Raw genomic sequence first — 13,934 nt, forward strand, 5'->3', positions numbered from 1 at the left:
GGAGACAGAGAGAAAGGGGAGAGAGAGAGGGGAGAGAGAGAGAGACAGACAGAGAGAGAGAGAGAGAGGGGAGAGAGACAGAGAGTGGAGAGAGGCGGGGGGAGAGAGAGGTAGAGGGGAGAGAGAGAGAGACAGAGAGATAGAGAGGGGAGGGGGGGAGAGAGAGAGACAAAGGGGGGGGAGAGAGAGACAGAGACAGGGAGGGGGAGAGAGAGAGACAGAGAGAGACAGAGAGGGGAGAGAGAGAGACAGAGAGAGGGGAGAGAGGCGGGGGGAGAGAGAGAGACAGAGACAGAGAGTGGAGAGAGGTGGGGGGAGAGACAGGGAGAGGGGAGAGAGAGAGAGACAGAGAGAGACAGAGAGGGGGGAGAGAGAGAGACAGAGAGGGGGGAGAGTGAGATGGGGGAGAGAGAGACAGAGAGAGAGAGGGGAGAGAGAGAGAGATGGGGGGAGAGAGAGACAGAGAGATAGAGAGGGGAGACAGAGAGGAGAGAGATAGAGACAGAGAGAGAGAGAGGGGGGGGAGAGAGAGGAGAGAGAGAGGAGAGAGATAGAGACGGGGGGGAGAGAGAGAGAGAGAGAGAGAGAGGGGGGAGAGAGAGAGAGCGAGCTCACCGGGAAGATATTTTCTCTCTGCTCCAATTCCAGGTCATCTTTTGGAAGAAAAGGGATCACGCTGGTGGTTTTGCGGAAGGTCGCTGCCAGAGCTGAGGAAGAGGAAGATGTCACTTTGGCAACTCATTGTGGAGTTCCCCAAAAATCAGGGAGGGGGGAGCTGGCGTCAGGGACGGAGGAGAGGGGGAAGCACCAGCCACCCCCACAGGGAAGGATCTCTCCTCTCTTCCTCGCCATCTGCCCCACCGTGACCCCATCCTTTGACTTTGTCTTTGCAGAGGGGCATCCTGCCTTTGTCCACAGCTGTTTCTCTCTCTCTTTTTTTGAGAGAGAATCTTGCTCTGTCACCCAGACTAGAGTGCAATGGAGCAATCATAGCTCACTGCAACCTTAAGCTCCTGGACTCAAGCCATCCTCCCCTCAGCCTCCCAAGTAGCCAGGACCACAGGAGCAGACCGCCATGCCCTGTTAATTTTTAAACATGTTTTGGAGAGATGGGGTCTCACTATGTTGCCCAGAGCACCACCATGTCCCATTAATTTTTAAAAAAATGTGTAGAGATGGAGTCTTGCTATGTTGCCCAGGCTGGCCTCAAACCCAGAGCACCACCGTGCCTCATTAATTTTTTTAAAAAATTCGTAGAGATGGGGTCTTGCTATGTTGCCCAGGCTGGTCTCAAACTCCTGAGCTCAAGCGATCCTCCCATCCCAGCCTCCCAAGTAGCTGGGATCACAGGAGCAGACCATGTCCCATTCATTAAAAAAAAATACTGGGGCCGGACAAGGTGGCTCACACCAGTAATCCCAGCCCTGTAATCCCAGAACTTTGGGAGGCCGAGGCAGGTGGATCATGAGGTCAGGAGATCGAGACCATCCTGGCTAACACGGTGAAACCCCGTCTCTACTAAAAATACAAACAATTAGCTGGGCGTGGTGGCGGGCGCCTGTAGTCCCAGCTACTCGGGAGGCTGAGGCAGGAGAATGGCGTGAACCCAGGAGACGGAGCTTGCAGTGAGCCGAGATCGCGCCTCTGCACTCCAGCCTGGGCGACAGAGCGAACTCCATCTCAAAAAAAAAGAAAAAGGAAATTTGGAGAGATGGGGCCTCACTATATTGCCCAGGCTGGTCTCAAACTCCTGGGCTCCAGCGATCCTCTTACCTTTATTTTATGGAGAGAAATATGCAATTTTTACATAGCGCTTTTGTTTTAAAATGCAGCTTGATCCTCAGACAATGAGAGGCAGGCATTTTACAGAAGAGACATCAGCACTTTCTAGAAGGTGGGTGATTGCTCAGTGAACCTATTCAGAGAATAAGTTGCAAAACCGAGGGAATGGCAACTTCTGAGCCTAAATTCAAGGGTTGGCCGGGCGCAGTGACTCACGTCTGTCATCCCAGCACTTTGGGAGGCCGAGGCGGGCGGATCACCTGAGGTCAGGAGTTCGAGACCAGCCTGACCAACAAGGTGAAAACCCATCTGTACTAAAAATACCAAAATTAGCCAGGCGTGGTGGTGGGTGCCTGTCGTCCCAGCTACTCAGGAGGTTGAGGCATGAGAATCACGTGAAGCTGGGAGGTGGAGGTTGCAGTGAGCTGAGATTGTGCCACTACACTCCAGCCTGGGAGACACAGCGAGACTCCATCTCCAATACATACATACATACATACATAAAATTAAGAGTTGTTCAGCCATGTTGTCCCTGGTCCCCAAACTCTTAACTTTTTGCGTTTCATAGAAAGTGCTAGGATTTACAAGGATGCCACTAGCCTCGCCAGCCCACTAAGATGAAAGTGAGATGCCGCCTGTTATGGTCATCGGAGCACCTTGCCACCCTCCTCAATGGGCACCGGTGAGGAGGGTGACGGGTGCTTGGAGTTCCTGTGGGTCCTGGGATTCCAAGCTGTCACAGCGATAACCCAGAGTCGATGGTTTCCTGAGGAGTTTGGCAAGCCTCAGCCCTTAGGTTCATTCCTCAACATTCGTAAAGCAAAACAGACTTTTCAAATCGTGTTTAAAACAATTAGCGTGTTTACCCAAACAAAGGTTAAGCATGCAAAGGAAAAGCGTCTGTAAATGCGATCAAGCATTGCAGCTTTTACAGTTTTCCAGGAATCCTTCAAAGCTCATCTTCTTCTTCTTCTTTTTTTTTTTTTTTTTTTTTTTTTTTTGAGATGGAGTCTCGCTCTGTCGCCCAGGCTGGAGCACAATGACGTGATCTCAGCTCACCGCAAGCTCCGCCTCCCTGGTTCAAGCAGTTCTTCTGCCTCAGCCTCTTGAGTAGCTGGGATTACAGGCGCCTGCTACCTGTAATCCCCGGCTAATTACCCCGGCTAATTGTTTGTATCTTTAGTAAAGATGGGGTTTCACCATGTTGGCCAGGCTGGTGTGGAACTCCTGATCTCAGGCGATCCACCTGCCTCGGCCTCCCAGAGTGCTGGGATTACAGACGTGAGGCACCGCGCCCGGCCTCAAAGCTCATCTTCTAAGGCATGCAGAAACTCAGTCAGCTCCACAGATCTGAGGTCTAAATGAGCAGGGCAACCTTGTTGCCCCAAGCCCCAGATTGACATAGAAGTTGGGAACAGCCAAGCAGAGAATCTCAGGATCTCCATGGAGGCTAAGAACCTTTCACTGGAGATTCAACTTTTGCAACAAGCAGTGCTGGGTTACATAAGTGCCTAATTAAGACCCTTGGAACTAATTATATAGGACAGAGAGGAGGTGATGGTGAAGACGTGAGACTCTAAGCTGTGATGATACTTACCACGTGAGAGGATCAAGGCTCACCGATGAACTCCTGGTAGTAGAGAGAGGATATGCAGATAGAGAGACAGCTAGCTAGACAGATGATAGATGACAGATAGATCATTGATACATAGATTATAGATTCAATAGATAAATATACAGATAGAGAATACATTAGATAGATGAATGCATAGATGGATGAATGGATAGACAGATATATCAATAGATAGGTAGACAGATAGCTAATTGGTACATAGATTATAGATTCAATAGATAAATACATAGATAGATAATACATTAGATAGATGAATGGATAGATAGATGGATGAATGGATAGACACAGACATAGATAGATAGATAGATAGATAGATAGATAGATAGATAGATAGATAGATAGATGGTCTTCATGTAAAAACAAGGTGTTTCTTCCTTCTGGAAGATTCATCAGGAAGGCACCATCTTGGAGGCAAAGAACAGCCCTCATCAGGGCTGTTTATCTATCCACCTACCTATCTATCAATAGATGGATAGGTAGGTGGATAGATACATAGATGATTGATTGATAGATAGATGATAGGTAGATGATAGATGACGAATATATAGATAGGTGATAGATGATAGATAGATGACAGATGATTGATAGAAAGATGACAGATGTTAGATACATAGATGATAGATAGATAGATTGATGATAGGTAGATGATAGATGATGAATATATAGATAGATGATAGATGATTGATATATAGATGATAGATGATTGATAGATGATAGACGTTAGATAGATATATAGATACATAGATAGATAGATAGTAGATAGATCAATTTTTTTTGTTTGTATTTTAGTAGAGATGGGGTTTCACCGTGTTAGCCAGGATGGTCTCGATCTCCCGACCTCGTGATCCACCCGCCTCGGCCTCCCAAAGTGCTGGGATTACAGGTGTGAGCCACCGCGCCCGGCCCTTTACAATCCTTTTTAACTCACTTCTAAAAGAAACCATCTCAACTGCTTTTACACATCTGCAGCTGAGACGAGTGTGTGGCACAGGTTTCCCCGCTGACCCGGGGAAGGGATCAAGTTGCTAAGTGTCCACTTTGCAACATCCAGTGTCTACCAGGTACTGTGAGGCAGAAGCTCAAACCCATGCGTGACTTTTCCTTGGTTTCTTTAAAAATAAACCTCTGTTCAAAAATAAACTTAACACGTTTTTCTGGAGTAGCCTGAACCTGTTCCCAATTTCTTGTCCAAACAATGAAAAATACACAAGTGCATTATTTTAAGGGTGACTCTAGCTGACCTTTCCAGGGGGAAAAACACAGCACCCGCCTGGAGCCTGAAGCGTGTTCGGAGCGTTTGATGGCGTTTGATGTTAAGGCAGGGGCCACCTGGGTCGGCCTGTCATTGAATGACGTTTTCACACCAGTCCCCAAAGCAGGAGATCTGGAAAATCTGACATCCAAGGTTTTAGATCTTGGCTTAGAAAAATAGACATTCCAAGATGCCTGAAGTGTTTAAGTGGCTATTGCTAATTGGATAGTGTTGACTGTGGAGGTAATAGATCCCAAATTGAAATGGGAGATTAGATGATTAGACGTATTCTCCAGACGCTTACAAAAACAATTATGTGTGTGCGTGTGTGTGTGGAAAGAGAGATAGAAAGGTGTATTGATAGACCGGGCGCGGTGGTTCACGCTGCTAATCCCAGCACTTTGGGAGGCTGAGGCGGGCAGATCACCTGAGGTCAGGAGTTCAAGACCAGCCTGGCCAACATGATGAAAACCCGTCTCTACTAAAAATACAAAAATCAGCTGGGCGTGGTGGTCTGTAAAAAATTGGCTGGGCCTGTAGTCCCGGCTACTCGGGAGGCTGAGGCAAGAGAATCACTTAAACCCGGGAGGTGGAGGTTGCAGTGAACTGAGATCGTGCCACTGCACTCTAGCTTGGGCGACAGAATAAGACTCTGTCTCAAAAAAAGAAAAAAAGGATATATAGACAATAGACATATTATATTGCAGATAGAAAGAAATAAACTAGATAGGTTAAACTAGATAGAAATAGATAACTGTTAGAACAAGATAGATGGTAGATAGATAATTAATAGAAAAGATAAATTAGGACAATTAAAGCAATGATAGACCTAGGTAAATACATAAATGATAGATAGATAACAGATATATTATTAATACATAGGAATAGATGAGTTAGATTACATAAATGATAGAGATAGGTAGATAAATATATGACAGATATATAGAGAGATAACTAGATAGATGCATAGATGATAGCTAAATAGGCAGATAGTAGAGAGATGATAGATATGCAGATAGATAGATAGATACAGGGATAGATGATAGGTAGACAGATAATTGATACATAGATTATAGATTTGATAGATAAATACATATATAGATATATGGATGGATAATAGATGATGGATATATAATCGAGTATAGATAATAGAGAGATGATAGGTAGATAGATAGACAGCTAGCTAGCTAGACGGATAGATGATAGGTAGATGATTGTTACATAGATTATAGATTCAATAGATAGATAAATAGATAACACATTAGATGGATAGATGAATAGATAGATAGATACAGGGACAGATGATAGGTAGACAGATAATTGATACACATATTATAGATTCAATAGATAAATACATATATAGATAGATGGATAGATGGATCAATAATAGATAGATGATGGATGTATAGTAGACGATAGATAGTAGAGAGATGATAGGTAGATAGACAGCTAGCTAGCTAGATGGATAGATGATAGGTAGATAACTGATACATAGATTATAGATTCAATAGATAGATAGATAATGCATTAGATGGATAGATAGATGAATAGATAGACAGATAAATAGGTAGGTGGATAGATAGATGGCTACAGGGATAGATGATAGCTAGATAGATAATTGATACATAGGTTATAGATTCAATAGATAAATACATAGATTACATAATACCTTAGATGGATAGATAGATAGATAGGTAGATAGGTAAGTGGATAGACAGCTACAGGGATAGATGATAGCTAGATAGATAATTGATACATAGGTTATAGATTCAATAGATAAATACATAGGTTACATAATACCTTAGATGGATAGATAGATAGATAGGTAGATAGGTAAGTGGATAGACAGCTACAGGGATAGATGATAAGTAGATAGATAATTGATACACAGGTTATAGATTCAATAGATAAATACATGTATAGATAGATGAATGGATGGATGGATGCATAGATGGATGGATGATAGAGAGATGATGGATATATACTAGATGATAGATAGTAGAGAGATGATAGGTAGATAGCTAGCTAGCCAGACAGATAGATGATAGGTAGATAATTGATACATAGATTATAGATTCAATAGGTAAATACGTAGATAGATAATACATTAGATGGATGGATAGATAGATGTATAGATACATAGGTGGATAGAGAGATAGCTACAGGGATAGATCATGATAGGTAGATAGACAATTGATACATAGATTATAGATTCAATAGATAAATACACATATAGATAGATGGATAGATGGATGGATGGATGATAGATGATGGATATATAGTAGATGATAGATGATTGATAGGTAGATGATAGATGTTAGATAGATTATATACAAATAGATCAATAGGTCGATAGATGATAAATGGGTAATAGATAGATAGAAACTCCCCAGTCTACCTAAGATATTTTCTGTTATTTTATAAGACATAACCCTCATGAGTTCTTTTGTATCTGCTGCTGCTGTTATTCTGAAAACAGTCTTAAGTTTTGGAGTTTCAGGTACAAGAGGACCCTGCAGATATCCGCCACCTGCTTTTCCCTCCCTTCCTGGGGAGGTTTGGTTCTGCCTCACACGCACTCACTCCTACATCCCTGTGGGTGTCAGAGCCGCCCCCTCCTTGTCTGCAAAGAAGGAGGCAGGGTACCTGCTCTGGGGACCCCCTCCATTCTTGGGGCACTCAGTGTGCAAGTCAGCCTGGCCTTCTCCTTCACAGACAAGTGGCATTGTCACAAGAGAGCATGGGCCCTGCTTCCCTCTTCTCAGAAACGAGGAGAACCTCTGGTGGACATGACTTTTGGGGGCTCATGGGGTCGGTGCGAGGTGGGTGTCTGGGGCTGAGCTGGGATCCGGCTCTCAGGACCCTGTTTACAGTTCAGGTTGTCTGTGCCCGAGCAGATCCTGGGCTGTTGAATCATGGTAGACAAACTGCAGAATGATCTTTTGGGGTGAAACCTCAGGCTCTGTTCACTCACCGGCGTCGTCAAACCACACCTGCAAACAGCTGGCGAACTATTCCCTAAGCACGGAAATCCTCATGGTTACCTGGGGTCGTTCTGAGCCCTGCAGGTGTCCAGGGAGAGAGTCATAAGGTATTTCTTGTGGCAGGGGTTGGGGGCCCTCTCCGGCATTCTCAGGGCTGTCCCCCAGGACCTGGAATCAAGCAGAAGAGAGAAGCACATAACGTAGAGAAGGCTTCCTCTCCGTGAGCCCGTGGAGTCCGGCCCTGGCGGAAAATAAACTTCTTAATACGATTGAGATCAACAGACCGGGCTTTTCTCTGTGATACATTTAAGCAAATTGAATGTAATTACCTCAATTGAATTCAGAGCAAGGCCTGCCGTGACCTTCCGCTGAAGCGTTCTGCCCGCTTGGGGAGCAGGCCGGGGCACACATGACATCATTTGGACAATTTGCACATATTTATACAATTTGTCATGATTCTGTGTGTACAGGCTGGAGGCTGAGAGGTTTGCCTCCAGCACCGCTGTGAAATCAGGCCTGTGAGAATCACGTGCTGGACATACCTCTTGTGTGTGCTGTTTACTTCGAATTCAAGTGTACCTGGTCACTAGTGGGGGGAGTGGGGTGGACGTGTGTGTGTGTGTGTGTGTGTGTGTGTGTGCCGGGCAGAAGATGCAAATCCGTTGATACAAATCAACAAGCAATGTTATGATATAAGGGAGGGAAATAAAGCCAGCAGGTGCTATAATACACGTCAAAAAAAAAATCTGTTCTATGCTTATGCCACTGTAAGACAACAGACAGCTGTGTAGAGGTGTGGCTTCAGCGACTGCTGAGGAAGGGTTATGTGCAGGTACAGCCGTGGGATGTCAAAGGTGTCTGTATTCTGACCTCAGGCACTGAGGTCCTGCCCGCAAATGGCGTGGTGATGTGGGGATATATTCAAAGGAAGGCAGAGAGGTGTCTGGATGGTCTGTTTTGATGCAGCATATGATGCAGGCAGCCTGAACTGAGAAAAGGAGGTTTCCAGATTTCCAAAGACACACTGAGTTGGCTGACATGTATCAGGGAGAAAAGCTCATTCAGGGATCTCCGCTGTATTATGAAGTTTCGTTTCTCCTGGCGTGCGGGTCCACAGCAGCCTTGTGGAGGGGAAATTCCTCCCAGCCTGCGTGTCATAGACTGAGCTACAGGCTTAGGGTCCTCAGGCTGCCCAGGGATGCTGAAGGTCCACAGGCCAACTGCAGGGACAGGGATTCCCCAAATGAACAAGAGGGTTCCGGTGCTCAGGAAATAGATTAGTACCTCCGGGCAGGTGTGGCTTCACGACCGTAAGGAAATGGAGGCAAAGAGTTGCTGGGTATGTAGAACTTTTATTTCTTGCACATTTATTCAGAGACACAGCATATGCATTTTTGTTGGAAGTACGTCTCATGCAATATTGCTGTTGATCTCGAAGTCAAGTGTAGGTGGGCACGCATCTGTTCTGCTGTTCACCTTGAAGTCAAGTGTACCTGAGCACGCATCCGTGCTGCTGTTTACCTTGAATTCAGGTGTACCTGAGCAGGCATCTGTTCTGCTGTTTATGTAGAATTCAAGTGTACCTGGGCACGCATGCATACTGCTGTTCACCTCGAATTCAAGTGTACCTGAGCACACATCTGTTCTGCTATTTATCTCGAATTCAAGTGTACCTGAGCACACATCCATACTGCTGTTTATGTAGAATTCAAGTGTACCTGGGCACACATCCATACTGCTGTTTACCTGGAATTCAAGTGTACCTGAGCACACATCTGTTCTGGTGTTCATCTCCAAGTCAAATGTACCTGAGCACACATCTGTTCTGCTGTTTATCTTGAGTTAAAGTAGAGCTGAGCACGCATCTGTTCTACTATTTATCTCGAATTCAAGTGTACCTGAGCACACACCTGTTCTGCTATTCATCTCGAATTCAAGTGTACCTGAGCACACATCCATACTGCTGTTTACCTGGAATTCAAGTGTACCTGAGCACACATCTGTTCTGGTGTTCATCTCCAAGTCAAATGTACCTGAGCACACATCTGTTCTGCTGTTTATCTTGAGTTAAAGTAGAGCTGAGCACGCATCTGTCCTACTATTTATCTCGAATTCAAGTGTACCTGAGCACACACCTGTTCTGCTATTCATCTCGAATTCAAGTGTACCTGGGCACACATCCATACTGCTGTTTACCTGGAATTCAAGTGTACCTGAGCACACATCTGTTCTGGTGTTCATCTCCAAGTCAAATGTACCTGAGCACACATCTGTTCTGCTGTTTATCTTGAATTAAAGTGTAGCTGAGCACACATCTGTTCTACCATTTATCTCGAATTCAAGTGTACCTGAGCACACATCTGTTCTGCTGTTTATCTTGAGTTAAAGTGGAGCTGAGCAGGCATCTGTTCTACCATTTATCTTGAATTCAAGTGTACCTGAGCATACATCTGTTCTGCTGTTTATCTCCAACTCAAATATACCTGGGCACACATCTGTTCTGCTGTTTATCTTGAGTTAAAGTGTAGCTGAGCACGCATCTGTTCTACTATTTATCTCGAATTCAAGTGTACCTGAGCACACATCTGTTCTGCTGTTTATCTCCAACTCAAATGTACCTGAGCACGCATCTGTTCTACCATTTATCTCGAATTCAAGTGTACCTGAGCACACATCTGTTCTGCTGTTTATCTTGAGTTAAAGTGGAGCTGAGCAGGCATCTGTTCTACTATTTATCTCGAATTCAAGTGTACCTGAGCACACATCTGTTCTGCTGTTTATCTCCAACTCAAATGTACCTGAGCACGCATCTGTTCTGCTATTTATCTTGAATTAAAGTGTAGCTGAGCACGCATCTGTTCTATTTATCTCGAATTCAAGTGTATCTGAGCACACATCTGTTCTGCTGTTTATGTAGAATTCAAGTGTACCTGGGCTGCTTTTTACTTCGAATTCAAGTGTACCTGGGCACGCATGCATACTGCTGTTCACTTCGAATTCAAGTGTACCTGAGCACACATCTGTTCTGCTGTTCATCTCCAAGTCAAATGTACCTGAGCACACATCTGTTCTGCTGTTTATCTTGAGTTAAAGTAGAGCTGAGCACGCATCTGTTCTACCATTTATCTCGAATTCAAGTGTACCTGAGCACGCATCTGTTCTGCTGTTTATCTTGAATTAAAGTGTAGCTGAGCACACATCTGTTCTACCATTTATCTCGAATTCAAGTGTACCTGAGCACACATCTGTTCTGGTGTTCATCTCCAAGTCAAATGTACCTGAGCAAGCATCTGTTCTGCTGTTTATCTTGAATTAAAGTGTAGCTGAGCACACATCTGTTCTACCATTTATCTCGAATTCAAGTGTACCTGAGCACACATCTGTTCTGCTGTTTATCTTGAATTAAAGTGTAGCTGAGCACACATCTGTTCTACCATTTATCTCGAATTCAAGTGTACCTGAGCATACATCTGTTCTGCTGTTTATCTCCAACTCAAATATACCTGGGCACACATCTGTTCTGCTGTTTATCTTGAGTTAAAGTGTAGCTGAGCACGCATCTGTTCTACTATTTATCTCGAATTCAAGTGTACCTGAGCATACATCTGTTCTGGTGTTCATCTCCAACTCAAATGTACCTGAGCACGCATCTGTTCTGCTATTTATCTTGAATTAAAGTGTAGCTGAGCACGCATCTGTTCTATTTATCTCGAATTCAAGTGTATCTGAGCACACATCTGTTCTGCTGTTTATGTAGAATTCAAGTGTACCTGGGCTGCTTTTTACTTCGAATTCAAGTGTACCTGGGCACGCATGCATACTGCTGTTCACTTCGAATTCAAGTGTACCTGAGCACACATCTGTTCTGCTGTTCATCTCCAAGTCAAATGTACCTGAGCACACATCTGTTCTGCTGTTTATCTTGAGTTAAAGTAGAGCTGAGCACGCATCTGTTCTACCATTTATCTCGAATTCAAGTGTACCTGAGCACGCATCTGTTCTGCTGTTTATCTTGAATTAAAGTGTAGCTGAGCACACATCTGTTCTACCATTTATCTCGAATTCAAGTGTACCTGAGCACACATCTGTTCTGGTGTTCATCTCCAAGTCAAATGTACCTGAGCAAGCATCTGTTCTGCTGTTTATCTTGAATTAAAGTGTAGCTGAGCACACATCTGTTCTACCATTTATCTCGAATTCAAGTGTACCTGAGCACACATCTGTTCTGCTGTTTATCTTGAATTAAAGTGTAGCTGAGCACACATCTGTTCTACCATTTATCTCGAATTCAAGTGTACCTGAGCATACATCTGTTCTGCTGTTTATCTCCAACTCAAATATACCTGGGCACACATCTGTTCTGCTGTTTATCTTGAGTTAAAGTGTAGCTGAGCACGCATCTGTTCTACTATTTATCTCGAATTCAAGTGTACCTGAGCATACATCTGTTCTGGTGTTCATCTCCAACTCAAATGTACCTGAGCACGCATCTGTTCTGCTATTTATCTTGAATTAAAGTGTAGCTGAGCATGCATCTGTTCTATTTATCTCGAATTCAAGTGTATCTGAGCACACATCTGTTCTGCTGTTTATGTAGAATTCAAGTGTACCTGGGCTGCTTTTTACTTCGAATTCAGGTGTACCTGGGCACGCATGCAAACTGCTGTTCACTTCGAATTCAAGTGTACCTGAGCACACATCTGTTCTGCTGTTCATCTCCAAGTCAAATGTACCTGAGCACGCATCTGTTCTACCATTTATCTCAAATCCAAGTGTACCTGAGCACACTTCTGTTCTGCTGTCCACCTCGAATTCAAGTGTACCTGAGCACGCATCTGTTCTGCTGTTTATCTTGAATTAAAGTGTAGCTGAGCACACATCTGTTCTACCATTTATCTCGAATTCAAGCGTACCTGGGCATATGCATCTGTTCTGCTGTTCATCTCCAACTCAAATGTACCTGAGCTGCATCTGTTCTGCTGTTTACCTCGAATTCAAGTGTACCTGGGTAAGCATGCCGTACTTTGATTGGTTAACTAGAGCGATTTGTAAAGCAAACTATCATCATTTTCCCCAAGTTGTAACCCTTGGCAAATCATATCCCCCCAGTTTCAACTTTGTTCAAATGGAAGCTAAGAAATTCCACACGATGTATATATTCCTGGTAAAGTTTGCCCAGTACCTGAGCCAGTACCTAAGGAGGTAAAAGCAGACAGTAGAGGGTTGGGGTGCAGACAGATTTGGGTGACCCAGACCAAATCTGATCTCCTGGAACCGAGAAATCCCACAGAGAAAGGACAAATTGGCCTGTTTGGGGCTGGCGTGCTGCGGGATCCCAGATGCCACTCAACGGCCGCCCCATTGCACTGGAAACCTCAGAATACGTTTGTGAACTCACTACAAACCAGATGAGGCATGACGGAAGTAAAGTCTGGGAGTCAGAGGCTGGCCATGGCCTAGAGCCAGGTGTCAGGCAGCCTTGCAGGCCCCGAGGACCGTTGTTCCAATTAGAGCCCGGGATGACCTCATGCCGAGGGTATGGCCCGAATATTAAAAATTCCTGCGGCAGAAGAACGTGAGAGGTCTGGTGTGAGGGGACCGGGGAGGGGTGCAAACATGTTTCATTTTATTTCAACACTCGGCCCCAGCCCGCACGGCGGTAAGAGAGGAAATTGCCGGCTCCCTGCCTCATGTTCTGCTGATTGGCAGACAGATTTACAGCACATGGAAGAAACAATTAGGACAGAGGCTCCACCGACTACAAAGCAAGGAAATAAATTCCTGTAATGAGACGGGCAAATGCACAAGGTACGAATGATCTATGGGCTCGTGTCTAGGGTATAAAATGTCAAAATGCCCGGGGGTCTTGCTGAGTGGTTCTCAGTGACAGATGGTGCACAGATTCCCAAATCTCCTTGGGTTTTTTTTTTTTTTTTTTTTGGTTTTGCTTTGAGAAGAAGTTTCACTCTTGTCGCCCAGGCTGGAGTGCAATGGCGCAATCTCGGCTCACTGCAACCTCCGCCTCCCGTGTTCAAGTGATTCTCCTGCCTCAGCCTCCCGAGTAGCTGGAATTACAGGCACCCACCACCACGCCTGACTAATTTTTGTATTTTTAGTAGAGACTGGGTTTTGCCATGTTGGCCAAGCTGGTCTGGAACTCCTGACCTCAGGTGATCCGCCTGCCTCAGCCTCCCACAGTGCTGAGATTACAGGTGCAAGCCACCGTGCCCGGCCAATCTGTTTAACTTTTCTATTATCTCTCTCTCTCTCTCTCTCTTATTTA

The sequence above is a fragment of the Pongo pygmaeus genome, chromosome Y (assembly GCF_028885625.2).
Source record: "Pongo pygmaeus isolate AG05252 chromosome Y, NHGRI_mPonPyg2-v2.0_pri, whole genome shotgun sequence".
Lineage (NCBI taxonomy): Eukaryota > Metazoa > Chordata > Mammalia > Primates > Hominidae > Pongo > Pongo pygmaeus.